This window comes from Xenopus laevis, chromosome 5L (assembly GCF_017654675.1).
Source record: "Xenopus laevis strain J_2021 chromosome 5L, Xenopus_laevis_v10.1, whole genome shotgun sequence".
Taxonomy (NCBI): domain Eukaryota; kingdom Metazoa; phylum Chordata; class Amphibia; order Anura; family Pipidae; genus Xenopus; species Xenopus laevis.
In genome coordinates this window covers 67,222,991-67,249,995 of record NC_054379.1, presented here as the reverse complement: position 1 = coordinate 67,249,995, position 27,005 = coordinate 67,222,991, and the positions used below count along the sequence as shown (strand labels likewise).

General features: G+C 40.0%; 1 protein-coding gene across 3 annotated transcripts in view; it reads right to left on the bottom strand.

Moving 5' to 3' along the window:
- Positions 1-27,005, bottom strand: part of hivep2.L (human immunodeficiency virus type I enhancer binding protein 2 L homeolog) — a 183,232-nt gene that overhangs the window by 55,890 nt on the left and 100,337 nt on the right. For all 3 annotated transcript variants that reach the window (XM_018263219.2, XM_018263221.2, XM_041562849.1), the window contains one exon: positions 7,540-7,632. The gene's annotated coding sequence lies outside the window, so the exon portion shown is untranslated. The remainder of the gene's footprint in view (positions 1-7,539; positions 7,633-27,005) is intronic.

Genomic DNA, 27,005 nt, shown 5'->3' with positions numbered 1-27,005 from the left:
CAACTGCCTATATTAAGAAAAATATGTATATTTCAGTGATTCATTCCAATGTTTTTCTACTAAATTGAATTTACAGGAAACAAACACACGAAGCCACAAACGAAGCCACCAAGTTCTCCCTATGGTTGAAAAAATATATTGTAAGCTTAGAAATACAGTGGGTTCCTTACCATTCATTTAGACATTTTATCCACAAATGCCTATTCGCTTAAAGGAAACACTGTTTTATTTTTTGGAATCACCCATACAATATCCCATACCCATAATGCACTTTTTGACCTAAGGCAACCCCACAGCTTTGCTGTCTCCTTTCCTTCCTGTGTGTTTCAACTACATACTGCTCCCACTACAGGACAAAAAGCCCTGTTCATACTTAATTGCTGATGGAAACACTGTCATATTTTCCACAAGCTAAGCTTGAAACCATTACTGTACCACCTTCATTAATTTTTCCACAACATTTAACAGAAATGTCAGGAAACAGCTGTCTCTAAACTGACGAATTGGACCAAGTAGTGCTGCTGTGGTTCTCAGAGGCAGCACACTTTGCTTTCTAAATTTATAATGAAATGATTCATTCTCCTCTCTTCAACAGTCTTGTTGTATACACAGTGACTGAGGGTTTTTTCAGGGTATCTGCATGCCCAGCTCTGATGTCTCTGTAGTGCAAGAATTTGTAAGGATTTGGAGCTGCATATTTCTAGGAAAAGATTGCTTCCTGTAGATTGCTCAGCTGTACTTTTTGGACTAAATTCAACGGAGTTCAAGGCTCTGGAATACATTTACTAGAATTGCAGCTTAACTGTACCACAAGATGGGAAAAAGTGATTTAATTAAAGTGTGTTGCATTTACATTGCCTAGTTATTTCTCAGACTTTAAATATATGTTCACATTTTGCACATAATCTAATCTGCACAGGGTAGCACCAGCTAAACTAACAGCCCACAGATTTTTTTACACAACTATAAAATTGTATAAAGTTCTGTAGCCAAAGCAGAACTCTCCCGTCTGGTATAGATTTTATGAGGCCATGTTGCTGCTGGCCCATGTGAAAGGCTTTGAAGTATTCCAAGAGTGACAGTGCATTTATGCAGTTTTTAAAAAAAGTTTGCCTACTGTATAGGTATGCACCCAGAATACTAGGCCTAAATATTAGACTAGATATTTAGTCTTATCAGAGCTAACAAATTATCAAATGTAATCAGAAAAGAAGAGTCTGAGGCTGCAGGCAACAACTATGAATGCACAAGGACTAACCAGTTTTTAAGCAACTTTACTACCAGCATACATATTAAGTCATACAACTTTCAGCTTCTTGGCTGACATCATTCAGAGCAGTGCTGTCCAACTGGCAGCCCCCCCCCCCATTAAAGTCTGCCTGCTGTGACTGCTAACCTTGTATACAATAAAAAAGGTACAGAGATTAACTGGCCCCTGCTTTGTTTAAACCTCAAATTCAGACTGCATGGTCCTGCATTATTCACACCTGTAATGCCCCTGCATTGTTTACACCTTTATTGTTCACACTCCTAAAGCCCTGTACTGTTCACACCACTAAACCCTGTACTGTTCACCTCTCAAAATGTTTCACCTGTTCACTCTTCATACAAACTGCTGGAGGGGCACCAGCATTGTGTCACTGTATGTAGCACAGAATAAACTGTTCATCTTCGAGTCCTGATTGGTTTCCCTGTATCCTGCTATATTCTGCCTTCCCTATGCTCCCTATGTGTGCTGTACTCTGCCTTTCCTATGTTCCCAGTGTGTGCCATCCTCTGCCTGCCCTATGTTCCTTGTGTGTGTCATCCTCTGCCTGCCCTATGTTCCTTGTGTGTGCCATACTCTGCCTGCTCTACTATGCCTGTGAGTGCAATACTCTGCCTGCCCTGTGCTCCTTGTCTGCCATACTCTGTCTGCATTTTTAATTTTTAGCAAATATTTTTTAACATTGCAAAAGCCATTAACTACTTGTTGGAAAAGAGTGTGTTGCTGAATATAATGGAGGGCCAAGGCTAATAATTTGCAACATAGAGTAATAGGAAGAATTATATCACTATAAATGTATTCACTCTCAGTGAATTCAAGTTTTTTTTCCAAATGGGTACTTATTTTTGGAACAAACTGTACAGTACCACGTGCTTTTTTTCAGCAGCACTGCCATATTCTTCAGTATCCCAGTTTTTATAAAGACTGATTTATTATCAACAGATAGCCAGGTGTGGTTGCATCAAGTAAGCAAACTATTTCATGATTTTAAGGGCTCTTACTGACGAGCGTTTTTACCTCACAGGCGCCGAACGCAGGAAAAATGCAGCATGTTGCGTCTCAACCTGCGTTCGGCGCCTACCCGCGCCTGTGTTAGTACAGCCCCGTTGAGAAAAATGTAATGCATCTATTCCTGCGTTCCCCTGCGGCTGAATGCAGAAAAACGGAACACAGGGGAGCGCAGGTAAAAACGCTCATCAGTAAGAGCCCTTAGCATGAATTTCTTTTCTTCTCTTGTGCTGGATTTTTACACAGGTTTTGTCTCCAGGTTTAGGCAAGCACAAAGGGAAACAAATGAGTTTTGTTTTCTTAAATTGATTCAGCTGCATTCAGCCAACAATTCATACTAAATCAGCACCCAGGACTTAGAGTAGCAAAAGTGAAAAGTTTTCGCCGTATTGCTCAGACGCAAATCTTAGTCTGTCATGGGATGCCTGTGAAAATAAAAAAAGTTTCCCAGGTCAATGAATTTTTGTCTGCATTTTTGTCTGGCCCAGGGAAAAGAATCTGATTGAATTCAGAGATGGCACCCTTTGGTGATTTCAGGTTACCTTATCTTTTGCGACAGTCATCACTGTACATACCTCCCAACTATCCCGTTTTGAGCGAGACAGTCCCGCTTTTGACAGCTCAACCCGCTGTCCCATTATTGTACCATAAAAGCCTGTCTAGTTCAGCAGCCAGAAAAAAAAAAAAAGTTTCTAACCATGCTGTGTCATTGGGGGGCGGAACCTACAGTATACAGTCTGGGAGGCATGTTAGAAGTCCTAAACTCCGCCCTCCCCTGTGACTGGAGTTTAGTGTAGTATGTGTGGGGGGAGAGGGGTGCCGTTAAACAAGTGTGGAAGCATGGCTCCATCCCCCTTCTACACTGCTGCCAAACCTGGGCTGTTCATCATGGAGGGAAATGCCTGTTACATGCTGTGTGTGCTGGAACTGTGCGTGCACTGTGAGTAACTGCTTGGCTTGGGGGAGGGGTGGATTTAGGGAGGCTGCAGCCGGGCAACTCTACTGTGTCAGTTACAGATCGAGTGTGTGAGTTGTGTGTGTGTGTGTCTGTATGTGTGTATGTATGTTACATAGTTAAATGTGTGTGTCTGTCTGTATATGTGTCACTGTGTGTCTGTATGTGTGCGTCACTGTGTGTGTCTGTATGTGTGTCATTGTGTGTGTGTCTGTATGTGTGTGTCTGTATGTGTGTGTCTGTATGTGTCTGTATGTAACATAGTAAGTAAGGTTGAAAAAAGACACACATCCATCAAGTTCAACCTTTTAGTTTTTTTTTTATCTGCCTAACTGCTAGTTGATCCAGAGGAAGGCAAAAAAAAACCCATCTGAAGCCTCTCAAATTTGCCTCAGATGGGGAGAAATTCCTTCCTGACGGACTAGTCCCTGGATCAACTTGTACTATGAGCTATCTCCCATAACCCTGTATTCCCTCACTTGCTAAAAAGCAATCCAACCCCTTCTTAAAGCTATCTAATGTATCAGTCTGTACAACTGATTCAGGGAGAGAATTCCACATCTTCACAGCTGGAAAGACCTACTGGTAAATAAAGCATTAGAGAGATTATTATACGATCCCCTTATATATTTATACATAGTTATCATATCACCCCTTAAGCGCCTCTTCTCCAGCGTGAACATCCCCAATTTGGCCAGTCTTTCCTCATAGCTAAGATTTTCCATACCTTTTACCAGCTTAGTTGCCCTTTTCTGTACCCTCTCTAATACAATAATGTCCTGTTTGAGTGATGGAGACCAAAACTGTACGGCATATTCTAAATGGGGCCTTACAAGTGCTCTATACAGTGGAAGAATGACCCCCTCCTCCCGTGACTCTATGCCCCTTTTAATACAGCTGAAGACCTTATTTGCACTTGATGCTGATGACTGGCAGTGCTTGCTACATCCAAGTTTATCATCTACAAGGACTCCAAGGTCCTTTTCCATAATGAATTTGACTAGTGCAGTTCCATTAAGGGTATAAGTGGCTTGGATACATCCCAGGTGCATGACTTTACCTTTATCGACATTGAATCTCATTTGCCACTTAGCTGCCCAGATTGCCAGTTTGTCAAGATCCTGTTGCAAGGATGCCGCATCCTGGATGGAATTAATTGGGCTGGATAGTTTTGTGTCATCTGCAAACACTGATAAATTACTTACAATACCCTCCCCATAGTCATTAATGAACAAGTTAAATAAAAATGGACCCAATACCGAGCCCTGAGGGACCACACTAAGAACCTTACTCCAAGTAGGGAATGTACCATTAACAACCACCCTCTGTACCCGATCCTGTAGCCAGTTTCCTATCCATGTGCAAACGACTTCATTAAGCCCAACAGACCTTAGTTTAGAAAGCAGTTGTTTGTGGGGCACAGTATCAAACGCTGTGTGTCTGTATGTGTGTCACTGTGTGTGTGTCTGTATGTGTGTCACTGTGTGTGTGTGTCTGTATGTGTGTGTCTGTGTGTGTGTCCGTATGTGTGTGTGTGCGTGTCACTGTGTGTGTCTGTATGTGTGTCACTGTGTGTGTCTGTATGTGTGTCACTGTGTGTGTGTCTGTATGTGTGTTTTACTTATTTACAATTTGTAAAATGAACATTGTAATCAGGGGGTGTGGCCACAAAAATGCGTGTGGTCACAAGTGTTTTTGCCCGTGCTACAGGCGGCACATTTTTTTGTCCCTCTTTTTATTTCCAAAATGTTGGGAGGTATGATCACAAATCAAATATGGTTAATTCATTAAACAACATTGCATCTTAAAGGGGAACTATAGCAAACATTTAAATTTATTACAAGTTTCATCATACTGAATTTAGAAACTTACTACATATTTCAAGTTTATCCACTATCCCTCTCTCAGCATTATCTTCTCTTTATTCAAGAGTTGGGTGTCAGATTTCATTGACAGTTAGATCCAATATATCTTTCAGGGGGGTCCCTTTCTTAGAAGATGTATCAAGAGCTCACTTGCAGCTCACTCCAGCACAGACAAAATAAGTGTCTTTGGCACAAATCCTGCATGTAGAGAGACAGGATTTCTGGTGATTTTGAAAGACTAAACTCTAATACATCTTCAAGGCAAAACAAGTGCACCCCTAAAAGATACACTGGATCTAACTGTCATTCAGAATCAGACTCCCAAATCAAGCATGAAGAGAGAATGAAGAGATGATGAAAGGGAGAGAATGAAGAGTAACTAATTTCAGAATGGGGTCAAATTTTTAATTAATTATATATAGAAAAATTCTTATTTCAGTATGATGAAGCTTGAACAAAAAATTCCTTTTCGTGATAATTCCCCTTTAAAAAAAATGTGCTTGACTATCATCCTCAACAGAGGATGAGGGATGATGATATCAGAGCAGAGAAGATACATGTGAGGGAGGGGACATGCTTGTGCTTTGTGGGGACAGGCCTGTGACATCAGAGGTGGTTATTGGCCAGATTATTGCTTGGGTTTCGGGATTAAACCTGGACAGTTGTGAATGTAGTAACCTGCTTGTGTGAACATTTTGGACAAGGGAATTCCTGCTGTTTTACAATTGTCTTATGATTCATATTCCTGTTCCTTTTCCTATCAAAGCCGTGAGCAAGTATGGAGCCAGTCTTATCTGCCATGTTATAATAAATGTACCAGAAGTTTAAGTGCTTGTCTGACTGCTTCACATCATTTAACTCACTGCTATCCAAGCAGTTAACACAGTGATATGAAGAGCCCTATAAAAAATATCAATAAAAAGCGAACTGGTCCAGTCAAGTCCAAACAGATGGCAACTCTAGTGCCAAGGAACAAGGTTAAAAGAGTAACATGGTAAAAAAATATTTTGATAAAGTGGATCTGTGCTACAGTGCTCAAGAATGCAGGATGACTCTTTTTGGGTGTGTTGTTTTCAAGCTATCAGTACTTGATATGTGGCAAACAATAATGCAGCTTACACCAAAGTACAGTTTAAATAACATAAATACAACACACATATAAATATATGGAAACAGAATGATTTTGAACATCTGTGCTAGTTTAAAGGAAGCTAAATGGAAGAAAAATATATATTATATACATAAATTTAGGACTTGCTGGTATTTTACTTTGTCTCTACAGTACCTGCTAAAAGATGGGGCAGAGAAGATAAACCACATTACAAATGCATGCATCTATAGTGCTTTCCACTATACTTAGCATTTGAGTCTAATGTAATTTGCAGAGAAATGTTTATAAGAGAGTTTCCATATTTAGAAAAGACAATTTTTGTGGTATTCAATAGACCCTTAGATGCCAAACCACAGCTCTTAGGTGACCATCAGGCTAATGTTAGGGAAGCTAGAAAATTCAATATTTTTGGTAAGGCTAGGCATTACTGTAATGTTTTATCCCTGAAAGTCAAAGTAAACCACAAAGGTAGATGGGAACTGATGCCGCATCGTAAAATTCAAGGAGAGTTAGCTTGTTCTTTTAATAAAAATGTAAACAAAATCAAAGCACTAGTTTTGGGGCTCACAAATACACTACTCAGAGATAACACATGCATGAGATAAAAAGAAGAAAGTAGCATTAAAAAAAGTTTGCTTCTGGGAAATACAGAATTTATTTCCAAATGCACTGTTCATGAAGAAATTGCAGTAAAACAGTATTCCCCAAATCAGCATTCATATAATTTTCTCAACCAGTACTAAAATCACCATTGCCATCATATTAAAGTATAAATAAAGCTCAATCAGAATTTTAGGCATTTTTCACCATGTGTTGAGTTTCTGTACCAGCCTATGTCCACCATCAATCACCCTTTAGCATTGAAGATCTGTGCCTCTAAAATGCCCAGTAGCTCCCCAACTTCTTTTTACTAATTTATTTACGTATCCAATACAAAATTCACTTATTCACTTCTCTGATTAGTAATTTTTTTAGTATAATTTTACTTCCTAATAATCAGTCTTGGAGTATTAGCAACTATGACAAATGCACCTCTTTTCTCTGCTTATTTTTTGAACATTTTCGGTGACCCCCTGATCTTAGCTTCTTAGCCCAGTGTACACTGAACATTTCCAGTTGCAGTAGCAAGCAAAATGTAGACTCACAAAATCAGATAGGGAATTGCCATGGACAATTTTGAAGATGTGGAACATTACTAATATAGGGCTTCTGGGCTTTTGACTATTATACTAAGATCGATATATAAATAACATTTATAGCTATACTATTTTTTTAGGCTTTAGTTTGTCTTTAAACAGGACACGAGAGGGACATTATATGAATGAATACTTACTTGACATGGCAATTTTAGATGGGCAGGATGGGTCCAATGTTGAGCGGCAACAGCTTACTTCAGCATATATTTTCTCCAACTGGAAAACCAGTCCTGAAAAAAATAAAATATTTTTCACATTTAAAAGCTGGAATTATGACATCAAGATTACATAAACCGAAAAAAAATATTATTCACATATTCAGTGTTACAGTCTATTATAACTTGAATCTGCTTAGAAAAAAACATCTCTAATATAACGGCGCTTGTCTCACCTTTTCACAAAAACTATATTAATTTAATTAGACATTTTGACTAAACATACAATTAAATGCTACGCTGTACACATACATTTTCTTTAGCACTGAAATTGTTTTATTGCAGTATATATTATATTTAGCATAACGTATAGTGAAATTTACATTTTCCATTTCTATTTACAATTTTCTCACATTTTACACCATTTTTTCATGTCCCCTGAAAACGTAAAATGGGTGTTCTGCTGTATATTCATAAACTGCCCAAAAGGGGCAGTATACCCTTTGTATAACATGAGTTCAATGAATAGGGTTTGTGCTGAGCAAACATTTTCTATAAAAATAAAATAAAAATTTTTAATCATAAAAAATATGTTTTTATAACTAAACTGGGAAAGCAAAGCAACTTTGGTCATTGCAAGGTAGATAATTAGTATACAAAATATTTGTGTTTAAAAAGATACATACACAAAGACATGCTAAAGTTAGCATAAAAGAAAGAGCAGTTTATATGACTGATCTTATTGAGGATTATATACATTCAGTACAACCATAAAAATATATTTAATTAGTTCCTGAGTACACAATAAATGATCATGACAGGGTGAATGTAACTACAATGCTGATATAATATTGTTTCTAAAACACACTAACTTGGTCATCACTATAATTTGATCAGAATGTCTGACAATCAATTAAATATAGTGAACCATAAATGTTATCAGACAGAACATAAATCCCCAGTAAATTTCACCAAAGTTTTGGTAAAGTTCCCCTTACAATGACCAAACATAAAGAGGGTTCAATATTAAAACAACAGGAGAAAAAGTATGTTCAGCACAAACCCTATTCATTGGATTCACATTGAACAAGGGGAATTAAAATAAAAAAAAGACATACCTACGGATATTTTCAAATATACACAGGGGCAGTTCTGGTCCACCTACAAAACTTACCCTTTTATCTCCCACAAATATTTTCTAGGCTGATATTTCTTAATTTTATCTGTAAACTTTTGTACAGTGCTGAATCAAATTGTGTTTAATTCAAGTAAAATACCATGAAGCAAGGGATGAAGTTACCATTCTGAATCTCACGTAGGTAGGTAGTGTTTTGTACACCTTTAATATGAGCTCTATTCTATAGATCCCTTCTTCCTACACACATTTTCAGAATAGAAAACTACATGAATTCCTGTTGCCATGCAAACTGTACAACAAATAGTATTGCCTGATACAAATGTAGGAAAGAAAAAATGCCTTTACAAACAAGTAAGTACTGACAAAATTTCACTAACCAGTACATGTAAACAATACTCATAACCAGAAAACATGTTTTGGCTTCAGACCCAAAGACATTAAAACATCATTCAGCTTTCCAGGAAGCTCATCTGGATTCAGTCTTTATGGTGACATTTCAGAAGTCTGGAATTTCTGAAAGTATGAAAGGTCTCAGGTATGAGGAAAGGCTGACAAAGTTGCAATAATATATACCAGAGAAGAGGTGCTAAGGGTGGTGATATGATAAAGATGTACAAATAAATAAGGGAACCATATAATAAACTCCCTGACACCTTATATACCAGTAGGCCATCTCAGCAAACTGATATTAGAATAATGGAAGAAATAGGTTTTGGAAAGTTGCAAAGTTGTGGAATTCACTTCCTGGAGCAAATGTACTGGCAGATGCATAATACTGGTTCGGCAAATTTGAAAGCCTCTTTAAATTGGCAGACAGGATATATTCATTAAAATCAATATTAACAGTAACAGTAAAAGCATGCACAAGCAGGACAAGCCTCTCCCTGTGAATATCTGATCAAAGGACTGGTCCACTTGTCACCATGGGGTCACAAAGGATTGCTTTCCCCTCTGATTTTGGAAAGACTTCAGAGTTTTTCAAACTCTCTGATGCTTTATATAACAGTAGGTTCTCACAGACACAAATGCCTGTGAGAACCTACTGTTGAATAAAGCATCAGAGAGTTTATGGTGTGGTCCCCTAATATATTTATACATCTATATGATATACTATATCATATTGTTATTGTATATATTATGTGCCTCGTCTCATAGTCCAGAGAGAAGGCCATTTAGGCTGGCAATTAGGAAAGCAATATGTTTTAGATTTCCCAAAACCAATATCTGCTACATACAATGCTGTTCTAACATCTGTACCCCAGCGGTTTCGGAACACTTCACACGTCCATTCATGCAACTCACAAGTAACACCTCTTTCTAGGAGTTGCATGACACATTGGATAATCCTATCACAGTAACTACACAGAATCTACACCTCTGTGAATTTCTTCAGATGTCACCTCTTTGAAGAGTTACAATGTGCCATTGTGATTGGATTAGTGGAAGAGTTTATATGCCGAGAATTTCTCACACCAGTCAGTTGAATTGAAGAAGCTGCTCGGATGAGTAGTGAAAGTCTTCATTGATTACTCAGCAAGCCCAGTTGTTTTTAGATTTACCTATACTAGATATACCATGACCTGGATGAATGAAAATCTTCATAGCCAAAACCAATATGTTTTGGCAATCCCTGCAGGTAGGTATGTATGTATGTATAACTTTATGATGACATCATCAGGTGTGGGCCTGTCTGTGAGATATGACTTTGGTTGGGTTTCCTCGGCAGAAAATCCAGTCAGCAGATGCTTTGCACAGGAAGGTGGTTTGGGAACCTCTTAATTCTTTGAACTTTTGTTTATCATTGGCTGAGCTTTCAAAGTAGCAACTCATTTTAATATACAACATGCCTTATGGAAACAGTAGTATTTCAGCAGTGACATAAAGTTTATTGGATTAACCGAAAATATGCATCATAACAAAATTAGACGTGCATACATTTGGGAACCCCATCAGAGATATTAGGTTAATACTTAGTTGAGCCTCCTTTTGCAACTGTAACTGCCTTTAGATGCCTCCTATAGCCTTTGATGAGTGTCTGCATTCTGGATGGCGGTATTTTTGACCATTCGTCCATACAAAATCACTCCAGTTCAGTTAAATTTGATGGCTGCCGAGCATTGACAGCCTGCTACAAATCATCCCATAGATTTCCAATGATATTCAAGTCGGGGGACTGTGTGTAATGGAGTCTACTGACCTGCTCCAAGATGGCGTCCAAAATGGCGATTCCTCTTCCCTGCACATGGCTCCGGGTGGTCGCAATCATCCTGCATCATCTCCTTCTTGCCCTGTGATTGGTCGCCGGCGACGGAACGGACGCCGGCGTCAGAATCGGGCGCCGGCGTCAAGGCGTCAGCGTGGGGACGCTGGCGTCTGCGTCTGACGCCAGCGCGTCAATTTTGGCGCCAATAGACTGGACTATAAAGACCCTCATTTCCATCCTGACCTTGCCCAATTATAGGTCTATTTCATATAGTTCCTGGGTGCGATATATTCTGTCTTGCTTATCCGTGTTTGAACCTTGCCTGTTATCGACTTTGAATCTGTACTGCCTGTCTTGACCATTCTGCCTGTTTTACGACCATTCTTTGATAAACCCTTTTCTGTACCGCGATCTTGGATTGTTGCCTCCTCTTTGGTCCTTACTTCAACTGCGCCTTCGGGCCTTACAGTATAATTGGGCCATGGACCCCTCGGAGGAGGCCCAAGTACCCCTCGATGTCGGAGGGGCCATTCGGGGATTGGCTTCTCGCATGAAATCCTATGAAGCCCAGCAGTCTCAAATTGGCCAGGCAATTGATGTTATCCTGGAGAAATTGACTGCCATGTCTCCAGCGGCTCCTGCGGCTGTGCCTGTTCCTGCCATTCCTGCTCCTCTCCAGGTGTCTGAACCTCGTGTTCCCGCTCCACCTCTTTTCAGCGGAGACCCAGAAGCTTGTCGTGGTTTTATTAACCAATGTGAAATTCAATTCACTCTGCAGCCAGGCCAGTTCGTCTCCGAGCAAGCCAAGGTTGGTTTTGTCATCTCCCGTCTGCAGGGGAAGGCTTTGGAATGGGCGTCTCCCCTTTGGGAGAAGAGAGACCCGCTGATCGACAACGCCGGGGCCTTTCTCCAAGAACTCCGGACGGTGTTTGACGCTCCTGGTCGTACTACTGCAGCCTCGGCTCGACTGTTCCAGCTTCAACAAGGCACTCGCTCAGTTCCCGAGTATGCCATTGAATTTCGTACCCTGGTGGCAGAGACCTCCTGGAATAACGATGGTTACCACGCGGCCTTTTACAACGGCTTGGCTATACGCATTAAGAATGACCTCGTTTCCCGGGAAATTCCTTCTCGGTGGGAGGATCTGGTGGCATTGGCGGTGAAGGTGGATACCCGGCAGAGGGAGTTCCAGCTTGAACTCGACCGAGAGCGTACAAAGAGGTACCCCCGGTTCCAACCTTCTTTGGCCCCCCGCTTCCAGAGACCCCTGCTTCTCAATCCAGTTCCCCCTGTGCTTCCTCCTGCTCCTATGGATTCTGCTTCTTCCTCCTTGCCGGCTGAAGAACCCATGCAGATTGGGCGGGCCCGCCTGTCCGAACAGGAGAAACTCCGGAGAAGGGCTGCCGGCCTGTGCCTTTACTGTGGGGGTAAAGCCCACTTTGCCCAGGAGTGTCCAGTGAAGCCGGGAAACGCCAAAGCCTAGGTAAGCTCGGGGAGACTTACCTGGGTGGGATTTGTCATTCTCCCCATTCCTCTACTCTACGTTTCCTTCTTCCGGTACAGATCCAGTTTGGCTCTTTAAAGTTTTCCTCACAAGCCTTTCTAGATTCCGGTGCTGCAGGAAACTTCATGGATCGATCCTTTGCAAGACGTCATTTCATTCCTCTCCAACCCTTGGCAGTTCCTCTTCGTGTCCTGGCGATTGATGATCGTCCTCTGTCGTCTGCCTTCGTCTCACATTCTACTCAGGAACTTTCTTTTAAGGTGGGCACCATGCATTTGGAGAGACTATCCTTCCTCCTCATTGATTGCCCTTCCACTCCGGTTGTCCTGGGACTGCCATGGTTATGTGTACATAATCCAGTCATTGACTGGTCCACATTGCAAGTTTCCAGATGGAGTCCTTTTTGTTTACAGAACTGCCTACCCACTGTTCCGGTTGTCAAAATTTCCTCTGTGTCCTCTAATTCTTCTCTTCCCTCTGTATACCAAGCATTTGCCGATGTATTTAACAAGTCTTCTGCTGAGATTCTTCCTCCCCATCGGCCTTACGATTGCCCAGTGGAACTTCTATCCGGCTCTATGCCCCCCAGGGGCCGCACCTACCCACTCTCTCCTTCGGAAACTTCTGCTATGAAGTTATACATCCAGGAGAATCTTCAGAGAGGATTCATCCGTCCTTCCACCTCCCCTGCCGGAGCAGGTTTCTTCTTTGTTGAGAAAAAGGATGGTAGTTTGCGGCCCTGCATCGACTACAGAGGACTCAACAAGATCACAGTTAAAAACAGGTACCCTCTTCCTCTTATTTCTGAACTGTTTGATCAGCTTAGGGGTGCCAATATCTTTACAAAGCTGGATCTTCGGGGGGCATACAATCTTATCCGGATCCGTGAAGGGGACGAGTGGAAGACCGCCTTTAATACCCGTGATGGACATTATGAGTATTTGGTCATGCCCTTTGGTCTCTGTAATGCTCCTGCGGTCTTCCAGGAGTTTGTTAATGATATTTTTCGGGATTTGTTGGGTCTATGTGTGGTCGTTTATCTGGATGACATTCTTGTTTTTTCTAAAGATCTTTTGGAACATCGTGCCCAAGTACGTGAAGTCCTCTCCAGACTAAGGAAGAACAATCTCTTTGCTAAATTGGAGAAATGCACTTTTGAAGTCTCGTCTATTCCTTTCCTTGGCTATATCATTTCTCCTCTAGGTTTCAAGATGGATCCTGCCAAGGTGTCTGCAATCCTGGACTGGCCTCTTCCTACCAGTGTCAAAGCCATTCAGAGGTTTGTTGGCTTTGCCAATTATTACAGACAGTTTATAAAAAATTTTTCTTCCAGACTTTCTCCAATTCTGGCCCTGATTCGTAAGGGGGGCAAACCTCAACACTGGTCTCCTCAAGCCCTGGAATCCTTCAAGTCCCTCAAAGAGGCCTTTTCTTCCGCTCCAATTCTTCGGCACCCAGAACCCCTACATCCCTTCTTCATGGAAGTTGACGCCTCTGATGTCGGAGCTGGAGCAGTTTTATCACAGAGATCCATTTCTGACGGTAAACTCCACCCTTGTGCGTTCTTTTCTAAAAAAATTTCTGCCCCAGAACAGAACTATGATGTGGGGAATCGTGAACTACTTGCCATCAAATTAGCCTTGGAGGAATGGAGACACTTACTGGAGGGTTCTTCGGTTCCTGTGACAATTTTTACCGACCATAAGAATCTTGAGTTCATCCAAACCCTCAAACGCCTGAATCCCCGGCAAGCCAGGTGGGCACTTTTCTTTTCCCGTTTTAATTTTGTCATTACCTTTCGTCCTGGCTCCAGAAACAGGAAGGCCGATGCCTTATCCAGAAGCTTTATTCCTGAAGATTCTGTGTCCGAGGAACCTGAACCTGTGGTACCCTCCATCAAGATTATTGCTGCCTTGTTCCCTTCCTGTGCCTCCCAATTGTTGTCCGCTCAAGATTCTGCTCCTGCGGAAACTCCTCTTGGTGTTGCTTTTGTCCCTCCAGAATTTCGTCTTGCTATTTTGTCTCAGTCTCATAGTTCCAAACAGGCCGGACATCCTGGAATTCAGAAGACGACCGAGCTCTTATCTCGTCTAGTATGGTGGCCAACCTTAAGAAAGGACGTTAAAGATTTTGTCTCCTCATGTTCCACGTGTGCTGTGTCTAAATCCGGACATTCTCCTCCCAAGGGTTTTCTTCTCCCACTGCCCATCCCATCTCGACCCTGGACTCACCTCGCCATGGACTTTATTGTCGATTTGCCCATTTCCTCCGGCCACACTGTCATTTGGGTCGTTATCGACAGATTCAGTAAGATGGCTCATTTCACTCCTCTCCGCAAACTGCCTTCTGCTCCTGAACTTTCCGAACTGTTTATTAAACATATTTTTCGCCTCCATGGCTTTCCAGCAGAAATTGTGTCCGATCGTGGTCCCCAATTTGTGTCTAAATTTTGGAGGTCACTGTGTAATGCTTTAAATATCTCTCTTCAATTTTCTTCTTCTTATCATCCTCAGTCCAATGGTGCCGCTGAACGTGTTAACCAGGCCTTGGAGCAATTTCTTCGTTGCCATGTGTCTTTGTGTCAAGATGACTGGTCGGACCTTCTTCCCTGGGCGGAGTTTGCCCATAACAATTCTTTACATTCTTCTTCCCAGAAATCTCCTTTCTTCTGTGTGTATGGCCGGAATCCTTTGGCATTCCCTCAGGATCTCTTACTCACAAATGTTCCTGCTGCTAATGATCAAGCCGCTCATATGCTGGCCATCTGGCAGGCCACCACTGCTAATCTGGAAAAGAGTTCATCTTCTCAAAAGAAGTTTGCCGACAGGAAAAGAATTGCCGCCCCACCCTATGCTCCTGGTGACAAGGTCTGGTTGTCTACACGGAATATTCGCCTCAAGATTCCCACTCCTAAACTTGGCCCCAAATTCATCGGTCCCTTTCCCATCATCGAGGTCATCAACCCTGTGGCAGTTCGTCTTCTTCTTCCTCCCGAGATGCGGATCCCTAATGCCTTTCATGTGTCTCTCCTTAAACCTGCAGTGTCTTCCCCCTCTTCTTCTTCCACAGCTCCTGTTGTTATCGATGACCATTTAGAATTTGAAGTCAGCAGGATTCTGGACTCTCGTTTTTCCAGGGGCGCTCTCCAGTACCTTGTCGAATGGAAGGGTTTCGGTCCCGAGGAATGCTCTTGGGTGAAGAAGTCTGATGTCCATGCCCCCATCCTTGTTCGCAGGTTTCATAGGCAGTTTCCTTCCCGTCCTGGTCCCGGTGGTCCTGAGGCCCCCCCTAAGGAAGGGGGTACTGTAATGGAGTCTACTGACCTGCTCCAAGATGGCGTCCAAAATGGCGATTCCTCTTCCCTGCACATGGCTCCGGGTGGTCGCAATCATCCTGCATCATCTCCTTCTTGCCCTGTGATTGGTCGCCGGCGACGGAACGGACGCCGGCGTCAGAATCGGGCGCCGGCGTCAAGGCGTCAGCGTGGGGACGCTGGCGTCTGCGTCTGACGCCAGCGCGTCAATTTTGGCGCCAATAGACTGGACTATAAAGACCCTCATTTCCATCCTGACCTTGCCCAATTATAGGTCTATTTCATATAGTTCCTGGGTGCGATATATTCTGTCTTGCTTATCCGTGTTTGAACCTTGCCTGTTATCGACTTTGAATCTGTACTGCCTGTCTTGACCATTCTGCCTGTTTTACGACCATTCTTTGATAAACCCTTTTCTGTACCGCGATCTTGGATTGTTGCCTCCTCTTTGGTCCTTACTTCAACTGCGCCTTCGGGCCTTACACTGTGACGGCCATTCCAGAATATTGTACTTCTCCCTCTGCTTAAATGCCTTTCGAAGTGTGTTTAGGGCCATTGTCTTGTTGGAATATCCAACCCCTGAGTAACTTCAACTTTGTGACTGATGCTTAAACATTATCCTGAAGAATTTGTTGATATTGGGTTGAATTCATTCATAACAAACCGCATCAAAATAGCGTTTTGTTATTACCAAATAACTAAATGTTTGTCTCATCAGTCCAAAGCACTTTGTTTCAAAATGACTGTAGCTTGTCTTCAGAGGAGAGTCAAACAGAAGCACAACTTGCAATTGGCCACCTTAAATACCTTTTCTAATGACTGGATACACCTGCCTATAAAGTTCAAGGCTTAATGAGCTAATCCAATCAATTTGGTGTTGCCAGTAATCAGCATTGAGCAGTTTCATGCATTCAAATTAGCAAAATTAAAAGGGTCCCCAAATTTTTTATTTAAATTAATACAACATAATACTGCTTCACTAAAAATATTTGTTCAGAAAACACCCCAGTACTCAGATGTTCCTGGGAAATGAAAGACATTCCACTGTTTTTCGTTGAGACTGGAGTAAATTATTATGCAGGCTGAGAGGGGTTCCCAAACTTTTTCATATGACTGTAGCAGAAGGCCAGATGAGTAGAGTATAGCAGACACAGTTCTCACCACTACATTTGGTTTTGATCTGCCAGACTGTTGCTTTTGACTTGTTTTGATGTCTCCAGGAGAAAAAATAATTGCATGTAAACGTATTTAAAGGGGTGGTTAATTGGTTTTCATTATTTATTTATCCTTTTTTAATTATTTGGCCTTTTCTTCTGATTCTTTCCAGCTTTTAAACGACCCCATATAAAAAATAAATGCTCAGTAAAGCAACAAATGTATTATTGTTGCTCATTTTTATTACTCATCTTTCTATGCAGACCCTCTCCTATTCATATTCCAGTCCATTTATTCAAATCAGTGCATGGTTGCTAGGGTCATTCGGATCCTAGCAACCAGATGGCTGAAATTGCAAACTGGAGAGCTGCTGAATACAAAGCTAAATAACTCAAAAAACCACAAATAGTAAAAAATTAAAACAAGTTGCAAATTGTCTCAGTATATCCCTCTCTACATCATACTAAAAGTTTATTTAATAGTGAACAACCCCTTTAATAAAAATAGACTAAGCTTCACACATCTCATTTGTTAAGACCTTAAGCAGTCAAACAATGTAACTGAAGTAGAATAATGAAACTTTTTTTCCAGCATCTCTAAATACTCATTGTCTGTGATGATGACATCAGCAGACTTGCTTTTTAAATGTAGATGGCTCTTGGACTGAAACCAATAGCCGAAAAAAATATTTTGAATACCACAGTTTTTTTTCTCAAACCCAGACTAGACAAACTCATGAATTTATAATACATAATCGTCCTTAGTATTTGCAGTATTAATAACCAGAAATATCTTTTGTTCTTTGGTAACATAATACTGAAGCTGATCCCATTTGGAATTATTTTAATCTGTTGCCTTGCATTTTTCTTTCCAAGTTTCTTTGTATTCAAAATGTGTTTTCAATCGTGTTACTCTTGCACCTACGCATTTGCTTAAAAGTGTTAATACACCCTTGGCGGCAGTGTAGAGCTATACACCTCTCTCCTGAAGTGATAATCATTTTTCACTTAAAATAACATGAAATGCCAAACTGCTGTCACAGCACAAAAGTGTTAATGAACTCTGAAAATTAAAAATGACACTTCTGCTCAGAGAGCTCCAAACAGCATGATTTGCAAACTGGTTTTTGGGTTCATGTTAATAGATGAATCTCGTTAACTATACATCCTCTATTAACAATTTGTTAAAATGTGCATATATTGATGAGTGTTAATCTCTTTTTATGTAAAATTACTGATTCAAAGGAACAGTTCTGTGTAAAACTAAAACTGGGTAAATAGATAGGCAATTAAAATGTTTTTAATATAGATAGTTAACATCCAGGCACTCCTTCCCCCTCCTGGACTCTGACCCTCCTGATTTCCTACCTTCCAAGCCCTGTCAAGGCTCAAAACAGTTCAAGAACATTTACATACATACCTAAAATACAAAGCAGATTCATGTGATGAGCATTCAGATGGCTATGCAAACATACCGTCATGCATTTTCTGTATGCCTTCATGCACTCAGAAACTATGACTAAATAAGAATTATATTTTCAGATGATTATTTTTCTTGTGTATCATTACATCACCCCATTTGTATACTGTTCTATGGGGTGCCGTTTGTCCCAAATACATTCGGTATACAAAACTATCCCTAATACACAGAATTAATGTCTCTCGTGGTATATAAGTATTTGTGACCATTCACAGATAAAAAAAACATACAACAGACTTATTTCTATAAGATAATGAAAACAAAATCTGGTGAGTGCACAAAAGGATGTCATTATATCACAAACTCCATTCTGTACATTTTAACAAGCAATCTGTCTCACAAATGTATAACCTCCATGTAACTTTGCACGTATGTGCAAAGTTACTTACAGAATGAATTATGTAAAAAAAACTTGGACATAATATATAATAGTGTAACTAACTAGTGCATGTCAAGCTAGATTTGTATGACAAAATAGATATTTGTGACAGAAAGCGAGATTTTTTAGTACAGGATTCATTCTTTCCACAAAATGAAAACTCAGTTTCACAAAACAGATAAAATATCCATTCTGTGAAGCAACACTGTCACGTAGTGTTTAACAGCAGCTCTTTTAGGAAATGTTTGTTCATGTTTATCACTATGCAGCAGAGAGGACATTAGAGGGCGCCCTCTATAGCAGGCCAGATACTATGGGGCAAATTCACTAAGGCGCGAAGCGCCGAACGCTAGCGTTTTTCCGCTAGCGTTCGGCATTTTCGCTACTGCGCAGATTCACTAACGAACGCTGGCGTAGTTTCGCTAGTGTTACTTTGCAACCTTACGCCAGGCGAATTTTCGCTAGCGACCAAACTACGCAAATTCACTAACTTGTGCAGTGTAGCGAACGCTACCTTTTACGCTAGACTTCCTTCGCCACCTCAGACCTGGCGAAGCGCAATAGAGTAGATAGGGATTGTTTCCAAAAAAGTCAAAATTTTTTCTAAGTCCCAAAAAACGCTGGCGTGTTTTCTACATGATGGCTGATAGGCTGAAAAAGATCGAAATTTTTTTGGGGCTCCCCTTCCTCCCCCCTACTTTTCCTGACTCATGGCAACTTACCTAGACAGTGGGCACATGTGTAGGTCAAAATAAAATTTTTATTGGCAGATTTGAAGGTTTTCTAGGCATTTGTAGTGCAGATACGTGTTCCTCCATTGAAATTTGAATTTCGCGCCGTATGCAAATTAGCCTTCGCTAGCGCAACTTCGCTTTATATAGCGAATTAACGCTAGCGCAACTTCGCAAACTTACGCTACCCCTGTGCGCAACTTAGCATTTTAGTGAATTTGCGGAGCGCTGGCGAAAATTCGCCTGGCGAAGTGTGGCGAAGCGTGGCGAAGTTGCGCCTGGCGCAACTTCGATTCTTAGTGAATTTGCCCTTATGCCTTAGGGATGATGCAGCCATGTTGAGCAGAGCTGGCAACTTCTCATCTTGTTTGTTATATGGCAATAAGCATTGTTCTAATTGGTTTAGGAATGTGACTGACAGTATTGCTTCACAGAATGGTTATTTTATCTCTTTTGTGAAACTGGGCTTTCATTTTATGGAAAGAATGAATACTGTACTATAAAAGCTTGCTTTCTGTTACAAATATCTATTTTGTCATTCAAATCTAGCTTGACATGCACTAGTTAGTTACACTATTATATATTATGTCCAAGTTTTTTTTTACATAATTCATTCAGTAAGTAACTTTGCACATAATTGTGTCTGTTACACGGAGGTTATACATTTGTGAGACAGATTGCTTGTTGTATAGAAATGTACAGAATGGAGTTTGTAATATAATGACATCCTTCTGTGCACTAACCAGATTTTGTTTTCATTCTTTAATAGAAATGTCTTTTGTATATTTTTTTATCTGTGTATGGTAACAAATACTTATATACCATGAAAGACATTAATTCTGTGTATTAGGGATAGTTTTGTAAACAGAAAAACAGAATGTATTTGGGACAAACAGCACCCCATACTGTTCTTACTCTTCAGTGCTATTTTGCATAAAGAACTGCAGAAGGTATAAACAGCATGTGGTTCTTCACTGCTACTGAAATGAACTTCCATATTTCTCCTCCTGCTGCAGGCCTTCTGGCAATGCTAGTTCAGCCACTAAATGCATCCACTAAATGCATGTCACTCTTGATTCAATTTACTGTAAATATTACTTACAAAAACCACACCAAAGACAAGTGCTGCGCTGGATTGGATTGCGTTGCCTGATATGTTTCACTATTGTAGGAATGCTTCTACAAACACCACTGTAAAGGCAGTGGGAATTCCCACAACACAAAATGTATATTATATAAATGGCTAGTTTGCCGTTTAAAGGGGCAGTATACCTTCTTGTTCAACATAACTTTAATGAGGACTTGTGCTGAATATACCTTTTCCCTGTTTTAATCAACATAGAACCATCTATGATTTGTCAGTTTTATAGTTAAACAGGGATACTGAAGCTACTTCGTGTTGGTCCCTGCAAGGTAAACAATTATATTACCAGAGTTCAGGATGTTAATCCAGTTAAAGTGGACCTGTCACCCAGACATAATAAGATGTATAATAAAAATCCTTTGCAAATTAAACATGAAACCCAAATTCTTTTTTTATATTAAAGCATTTATACCTGTTGTAAAAAAAATATCAGCTGTCAATCATATATTGCCTTTCCCTCCTCTATGCCTTAAGCATTCCTAGCACTTCCTAGATGTCACTGCACTCCTCACACCATCTAATTGTGTAGCCAGTGCATGGGCAGGGGCATCAGGTCCCCCATTCCGGCGCACAAACAAGATTTTGAGATGGTGTAAGGCTTGCCTTAATAAGTGCCCACAAAATTGCACATGCCTGTTTGTTGTAATTGTGAATTCCCTGACTGAAGGAAACAAGATTTAAACAATTTATATAGTATATATTTAAGTAAAGTTTATTTTGCTTGGCTAACATGATAAAAATGCCTTTGGAAATGGGTGTTGGTCTGGGCAGTTTCTCTCTCTTAAAAGCCGCAAGCGGGGGAGGATTAATCTCATGGAACCAATGCTGGGGTCTAGGTTATCTCTCCCCTTTGAAAGCTAATGGCGGGGGAGGACTAAGCCCTATGATGAAAACCAATGCCCAGGTCGGGAGACCTTATTTTTCAGGTAATGCTCTTATGCCGGGAGGCTTTAGCATTTGAAATTATGACCAGAGGTAAATAGTTAGGGACCGCCATATGGGTTTTACCTTGACGTGGTATGGTGGCTTATCAATCTTATGATCATAATTTTGTAACTAAAAAACCCCCTGTCTTTGTAAATACATGCATCTGCATAGATTACTGATATGACAGGGGACCAGGGAATGTGCATTGATCAATTTTTCTTCTTTTTTTCTATGTCTGTAGTTAATTTGGCCAGATCAGTAGCACTTCCAATGTATTTTAGTACATTTTTATTTAGCCATGGAGTGCTCTCACAATTTTTCCTTTCCTTTTTGTAACATGATAAAATAGGATTTGGAATTATTTCTTAGGGTGACAGGTCCCCCTATAAAACCAAACATGGAGTAACAGTTTTATTGTTTATTCAGTTTAGCTCCAAAAAATAAAAAATCATAGTTTTTTTTTCTGATTAAAGCCAAAGGCAAAAAATATATTAAAGGAGAACTAAAGCCTAACTAAAAAAGTTGACTAGAAATGTTGTAAATTATGTTTTGGGCTTCTATACCAGCCCAGGGTAACCACAACGCTTTAGCAGGAAAGATCTGTCTACAAAGATGCCCCAGTAGCTCCCCATCTTCTTTTCTGCTGATTCACTGCACATGCTCTGTGCTGCTGTCACTTACTGAGCTTAGGGACTGACTCACAATATACTGTATATACAGAATAGAAAGGGCACAATATAAGGCCGATTAGTAATACAGATAATTACATCTGCTCAGAAACCAGTGCAATTAGCACCAGAATGTAATAATCAGCCTTGTAGCATCAGCTTATTTTAAAGACAAACCTAATTTTCTGCTTGTAAAATTTGCTTAGCTTCTCAACAGCTGCTCAGAGCCAACTGAGCATGTAAGTGTCGCAGACACTTTCCAAGATGGTGACCCCCTATAAAATATGGCATTTTTAACCATTCATTTTTACGGTTTAGTTCTCCTTTAAGCTCAAGCCCTATTCATTAAACTCATGTTGAAAAGTAGATAAGTATGAACACAGAATATGATTCAACTACACGTGCAATACTACCATGCCTTTTCAAGTATAAAGAGAAGAATCAGTACTTTGATTAAATCAGTAATGAAACTGAAACACAGGTAACTGACCCATTTACAGTCTGCTGGTGTTCTATGGAAGAAAGCAATATGGACAACAAATAAATAAAAGCCTTTTACATACAATGTTGTGTAACATAGGCCATCGCATTTTAATATTTTTGTTTCTATCTTTGATTTTATCTATGTTCAATATCTTTGTTTCCACAAGCTTTACATAAATTACATTTTTTTTTTAATAAAATACATAATGCATGGCCAAAAAATCATCCACACCATTCTCACAACATCACCCAGCAGGATACCCAAAACCTCACTGTCCACAATGTGAAGAACCACTTTCACTGCTTCTAATCAAAGTTCAGTTCCTGAAATCTAAGACTAATGGCAGACCAGGCTGTTTCTCCACAGAAAAAAACATGCAGATGTGTAACTAGGTTGGTAAAAAGGAATGAAACCATTAAGCTATGAGGAAAGACTACCAAGATTGGGGTTGTTTTCTCTGGGGGAAAAAGTTGCTTGCAATGGGGCATGATAACTTTTTAAAAGGACATTGTAGACTTTTCAAACAAAAAAGAACCAGAGGTCACTCCTTTAGGCCAATGGCAAACCAGGTATTTATGCACACATGGGAAAAAAGCTGATCCAAGCAGATCTATTTATCAATAAGCCTCATTTGCTAATTTTCTGTCCAGTTCCCAATGTGGCAGCATCCTGTATGGAATGTAAAGTTTTGCACAATTTAGTATCACCAGTAAAAATAGAGGCAATACTTACAGTTACACCCTCCAGACCATTAATAAACAAACTAAAAAGCAAAGGGCCAAGGACAGAACCCTGCAGATCACAACTAACAGCACTCTTTGTAATCTATTTTCTCGACAATATTGAGAAAACAAAATAAATAATTGTACATGCTACATTTAATTTGCAAAATACTCTACTACTATGATCATGTGCACCTGCAAAAAAAAGTTACTTCTGTAAAATCCAATTCAGGGTAATTTCAGAATGTAATCACAAAATTTTCACAGTTTAAACATTTGACAGTGTTATGGAGTGAGTACTGCCATGCTGCCCCTTGCATCACAGCTCTCTTTTACAGTTCCCATAGTGTTAATGTTTTTAACCAGGTAAACATGTTGATGTTTGCATCAACTAGCATTTAAATCTGCAATAACAATATTTATTTTTGCTTCTGAAAAGAACAGGCAAAATCATTTATTAAGGATAACCTCAAAGAAAAACCTAGGTTAGAAATGTTGGTTTGCTAAGTTTACAAAAAAGGAAAATAGGCACAGGATACTTTTTGCAGGTAGGAAAATGGGAAACAACAAACTATATCTGCCACTAAGTTGCATGTTTGTCCTTCATTTCCATTTTCGGATGGAGATTCAGCTAACAGTGCCACACAGACAATAGGCCTTATGTTGAGTTCCTGGTTTACCTGACCTCCCTCGCATAGTCGATGACAGGTCAGCAAGGCAGTAGACTTTGGGTGCACAACACTGCGATTCTGTATCAAAGATGGCAACAAGCCACACACTACAAAAACAACGCAATACTTACTTGTGCTCTGCAGCAGGTGGATTCCTTCTGTCAACTGGCTCATAAGTTGTAATTAGGAATGATAGGCATGACCATTGTTTTAGTTTACATTTTATACTGGAACACAGACACTGCTACTTTACAAGCAGAAATGTTAAATCTGGAGACATTTGAACTCATTTTTGCTCTCAGATTTTTATCTTGTACTATAACAAGGATTTAGCTGTGTTAGGCAGCTTTAGACTATCTTTGGCACAGAACAAAAGGTATTGCAATCTTTTATGACTGTGGAGAGTCCTTCAGCCAGTGCACAAAGCTATCATTATATTGCAAAATGCAAGATGTAGACACTTAAAGAGCATTTGGCTCTAGATTATGCTACACAAACTGAGATTATTAAAAAATAAATAAATAAAATCAATATTTTCTATAAGCGTAGATGTCTTCTGGCATGCAGCTGTAGAACACCTCTGAGAAATGGCTGTATGTAGGATGTTAGGGTTTACAATAGGGAACCTTTTGCCGGTGAGCTTGCACCGAGCGCACCTAAAGGTAAACCCCGGGATTATAGCAGCACCTCTGAGGTGCAGAAAACTGTGAGCAGGGAGCGCGGTGAACACGCCGTTGTGCAGGGTAGACCAGGCGGTTACCGAGCGAGTTGAGTCGCAGATTAGGAAGAAAGCCGAAGGCGAGTCAGAGCCGGGCCGAGGTCATTCACCGTAAACGGGGAATACCGAAGCGTCTAAGCCTAAGAAAGATATTGGAAGTGGGGTCAAAACCTAGCCGAGTCAGACACAGAAGTGAAACTTTCAATCACACTTGCTAATAGCAACTTCACAACTAACTAGTAGAAACTTCCATGCTTGTTAACCAAATGTACTGGCAACTGGCCAGCATAAAGCAAGGCTTGTTAAAGCCTCCCACTGCTGTTGATTGGCCAGTTGCGATCGCCACTTAACTCCTGCACTGTTGGACAATATTTCTTAATATAGGCACAGTAAAAGTGATCTGAATTTCACAAACTTCCACCTATCACAAATATATATCTGCCATACCAATGTCGTAACACAAATAATATGCGTTTAAGGCCACCCATGCACGGGCATTATGTATTTTCTTACATCCTTTTGTAATGTCATGCTAATATCCTAAAGGGGTAATTTAATGTTATTTGTGAGTAGCGATAGATACCGTCTATTCTATACTTTCTAGAGTGCAGGGTTACTGAAGTTTTTTTTATTTATTATGCATAATTTACATTTATGTTCTTTGTCTGGCCTGCCACATTGCTTGCTCAGTTTTAAAGAAAAAGGTGGCAGGTACAAGAGTTGATCCACTTGTTTTTTAAATTACACATTTTCTGCATGGGAATATTTTTACATAAAAATTTTGTTGGACCATTATTTAGTCTATTCTGAGCCCCAATGAAAAGAAATAAAATGCATCAAAAAAAAATAATTGTGAGTATATCGCACAGGTCAACAAAAAGCACCCATGATGAGATGTATAAAGAATGCATATTTTTGGATGCCTTAAACCAGTATCTGTAAATCTATAAAGATGAACAAGGATCCTGTTTGTAGATCAAGCTTTCAATCTTTAAAAGCTAGACATTTATGTACCAAATAATATAATACAAAACTTTGTTGTGTACAGTTATTGATATGCGTATGGTGGCTTGCTGATGTAGATAGTACATGGATTTTTATCAGTCAGTTTGGGAATTGGGCAGATTAAAATCTGGCAATAAACTATGAAAAGAAACCACAGCTTTGCACAAACAATCAGAAAAATAGGAAGACAGTACACTTGTTTATATTGCCCAAATACAGAATATGACGATTGTATGATGTTTGAGTAAACAGAAAGACTGAGATGCCAAGCTTAACTGAATTGACTGCTGCTTACCTCTAAAGACAATTGTGCAAATATTCTATCTGATTCATGATGTGAGTAATGTCCTCAAGTGACTTTTGAGAAAGATGAAACTTGTCAGTGAGATAGTAATCTGCTCATTAGCATCCGTTTCAAATCTGGGGAACTCTGTTATCGTTCCCTGGACCTTGTGCTAATTTCACTAATCAAGTAATCGGCTTGCTGAATAGACAGTGAAGCTCTGGGAGTGTTAAGTATTAGCAAAGTTTGCTATGTGCTTTCTCCCTAATGTACTGTAACATGTGTGGCCAGACGCCAAGCAGTCAGAATAATGTGTTGCATAATTTAGCAGTGCAGATGAAGGTCATCAAGCAAAGTTCTTGCATCCTGTACATTTACAGAAGTAATAATTCCTTAGGACAGGTCATAGATGCCTTTTTTTGTGAAGGATAATGAACTTGCATTTTAACTTGTTATATAATTACCTTCAAAACTGTTTTCAGTAGTTTTATAGTTTTTACTTGCATAAGGCCGTTTTATTTTGCTGTTTAAGCTTTTATCACAGAAGAAATGCTTGCTGTTCATAACTGTGCATATTTTGTGAATGTAATTACCCTGTTTCCTTTATCAGCGTTGAGTCCAATTTTAGGGCAGGTCTGCTCATGTTTCCACCTACATTTTAAAAATGTCCAGGCTGGTTAATTGGCTCCTGATAAAACTTACTCTACTATGTGCAATATGGTCCTTAGATTGTTCCAATGGGGCAGGAACTAATTTGAGTAATAAATAAACACTAAAAAGTGTTCTGTATTTGTGTCTGAGCTACAAAGATTAATAATAATAATTAGGATCCAATGATATTGTGAATTATTGCTCAAATATCCGACACATAAAATATGAGATTACGCGCATTATAAATACCTTTGTGACCCTGGTTTCTTGGAT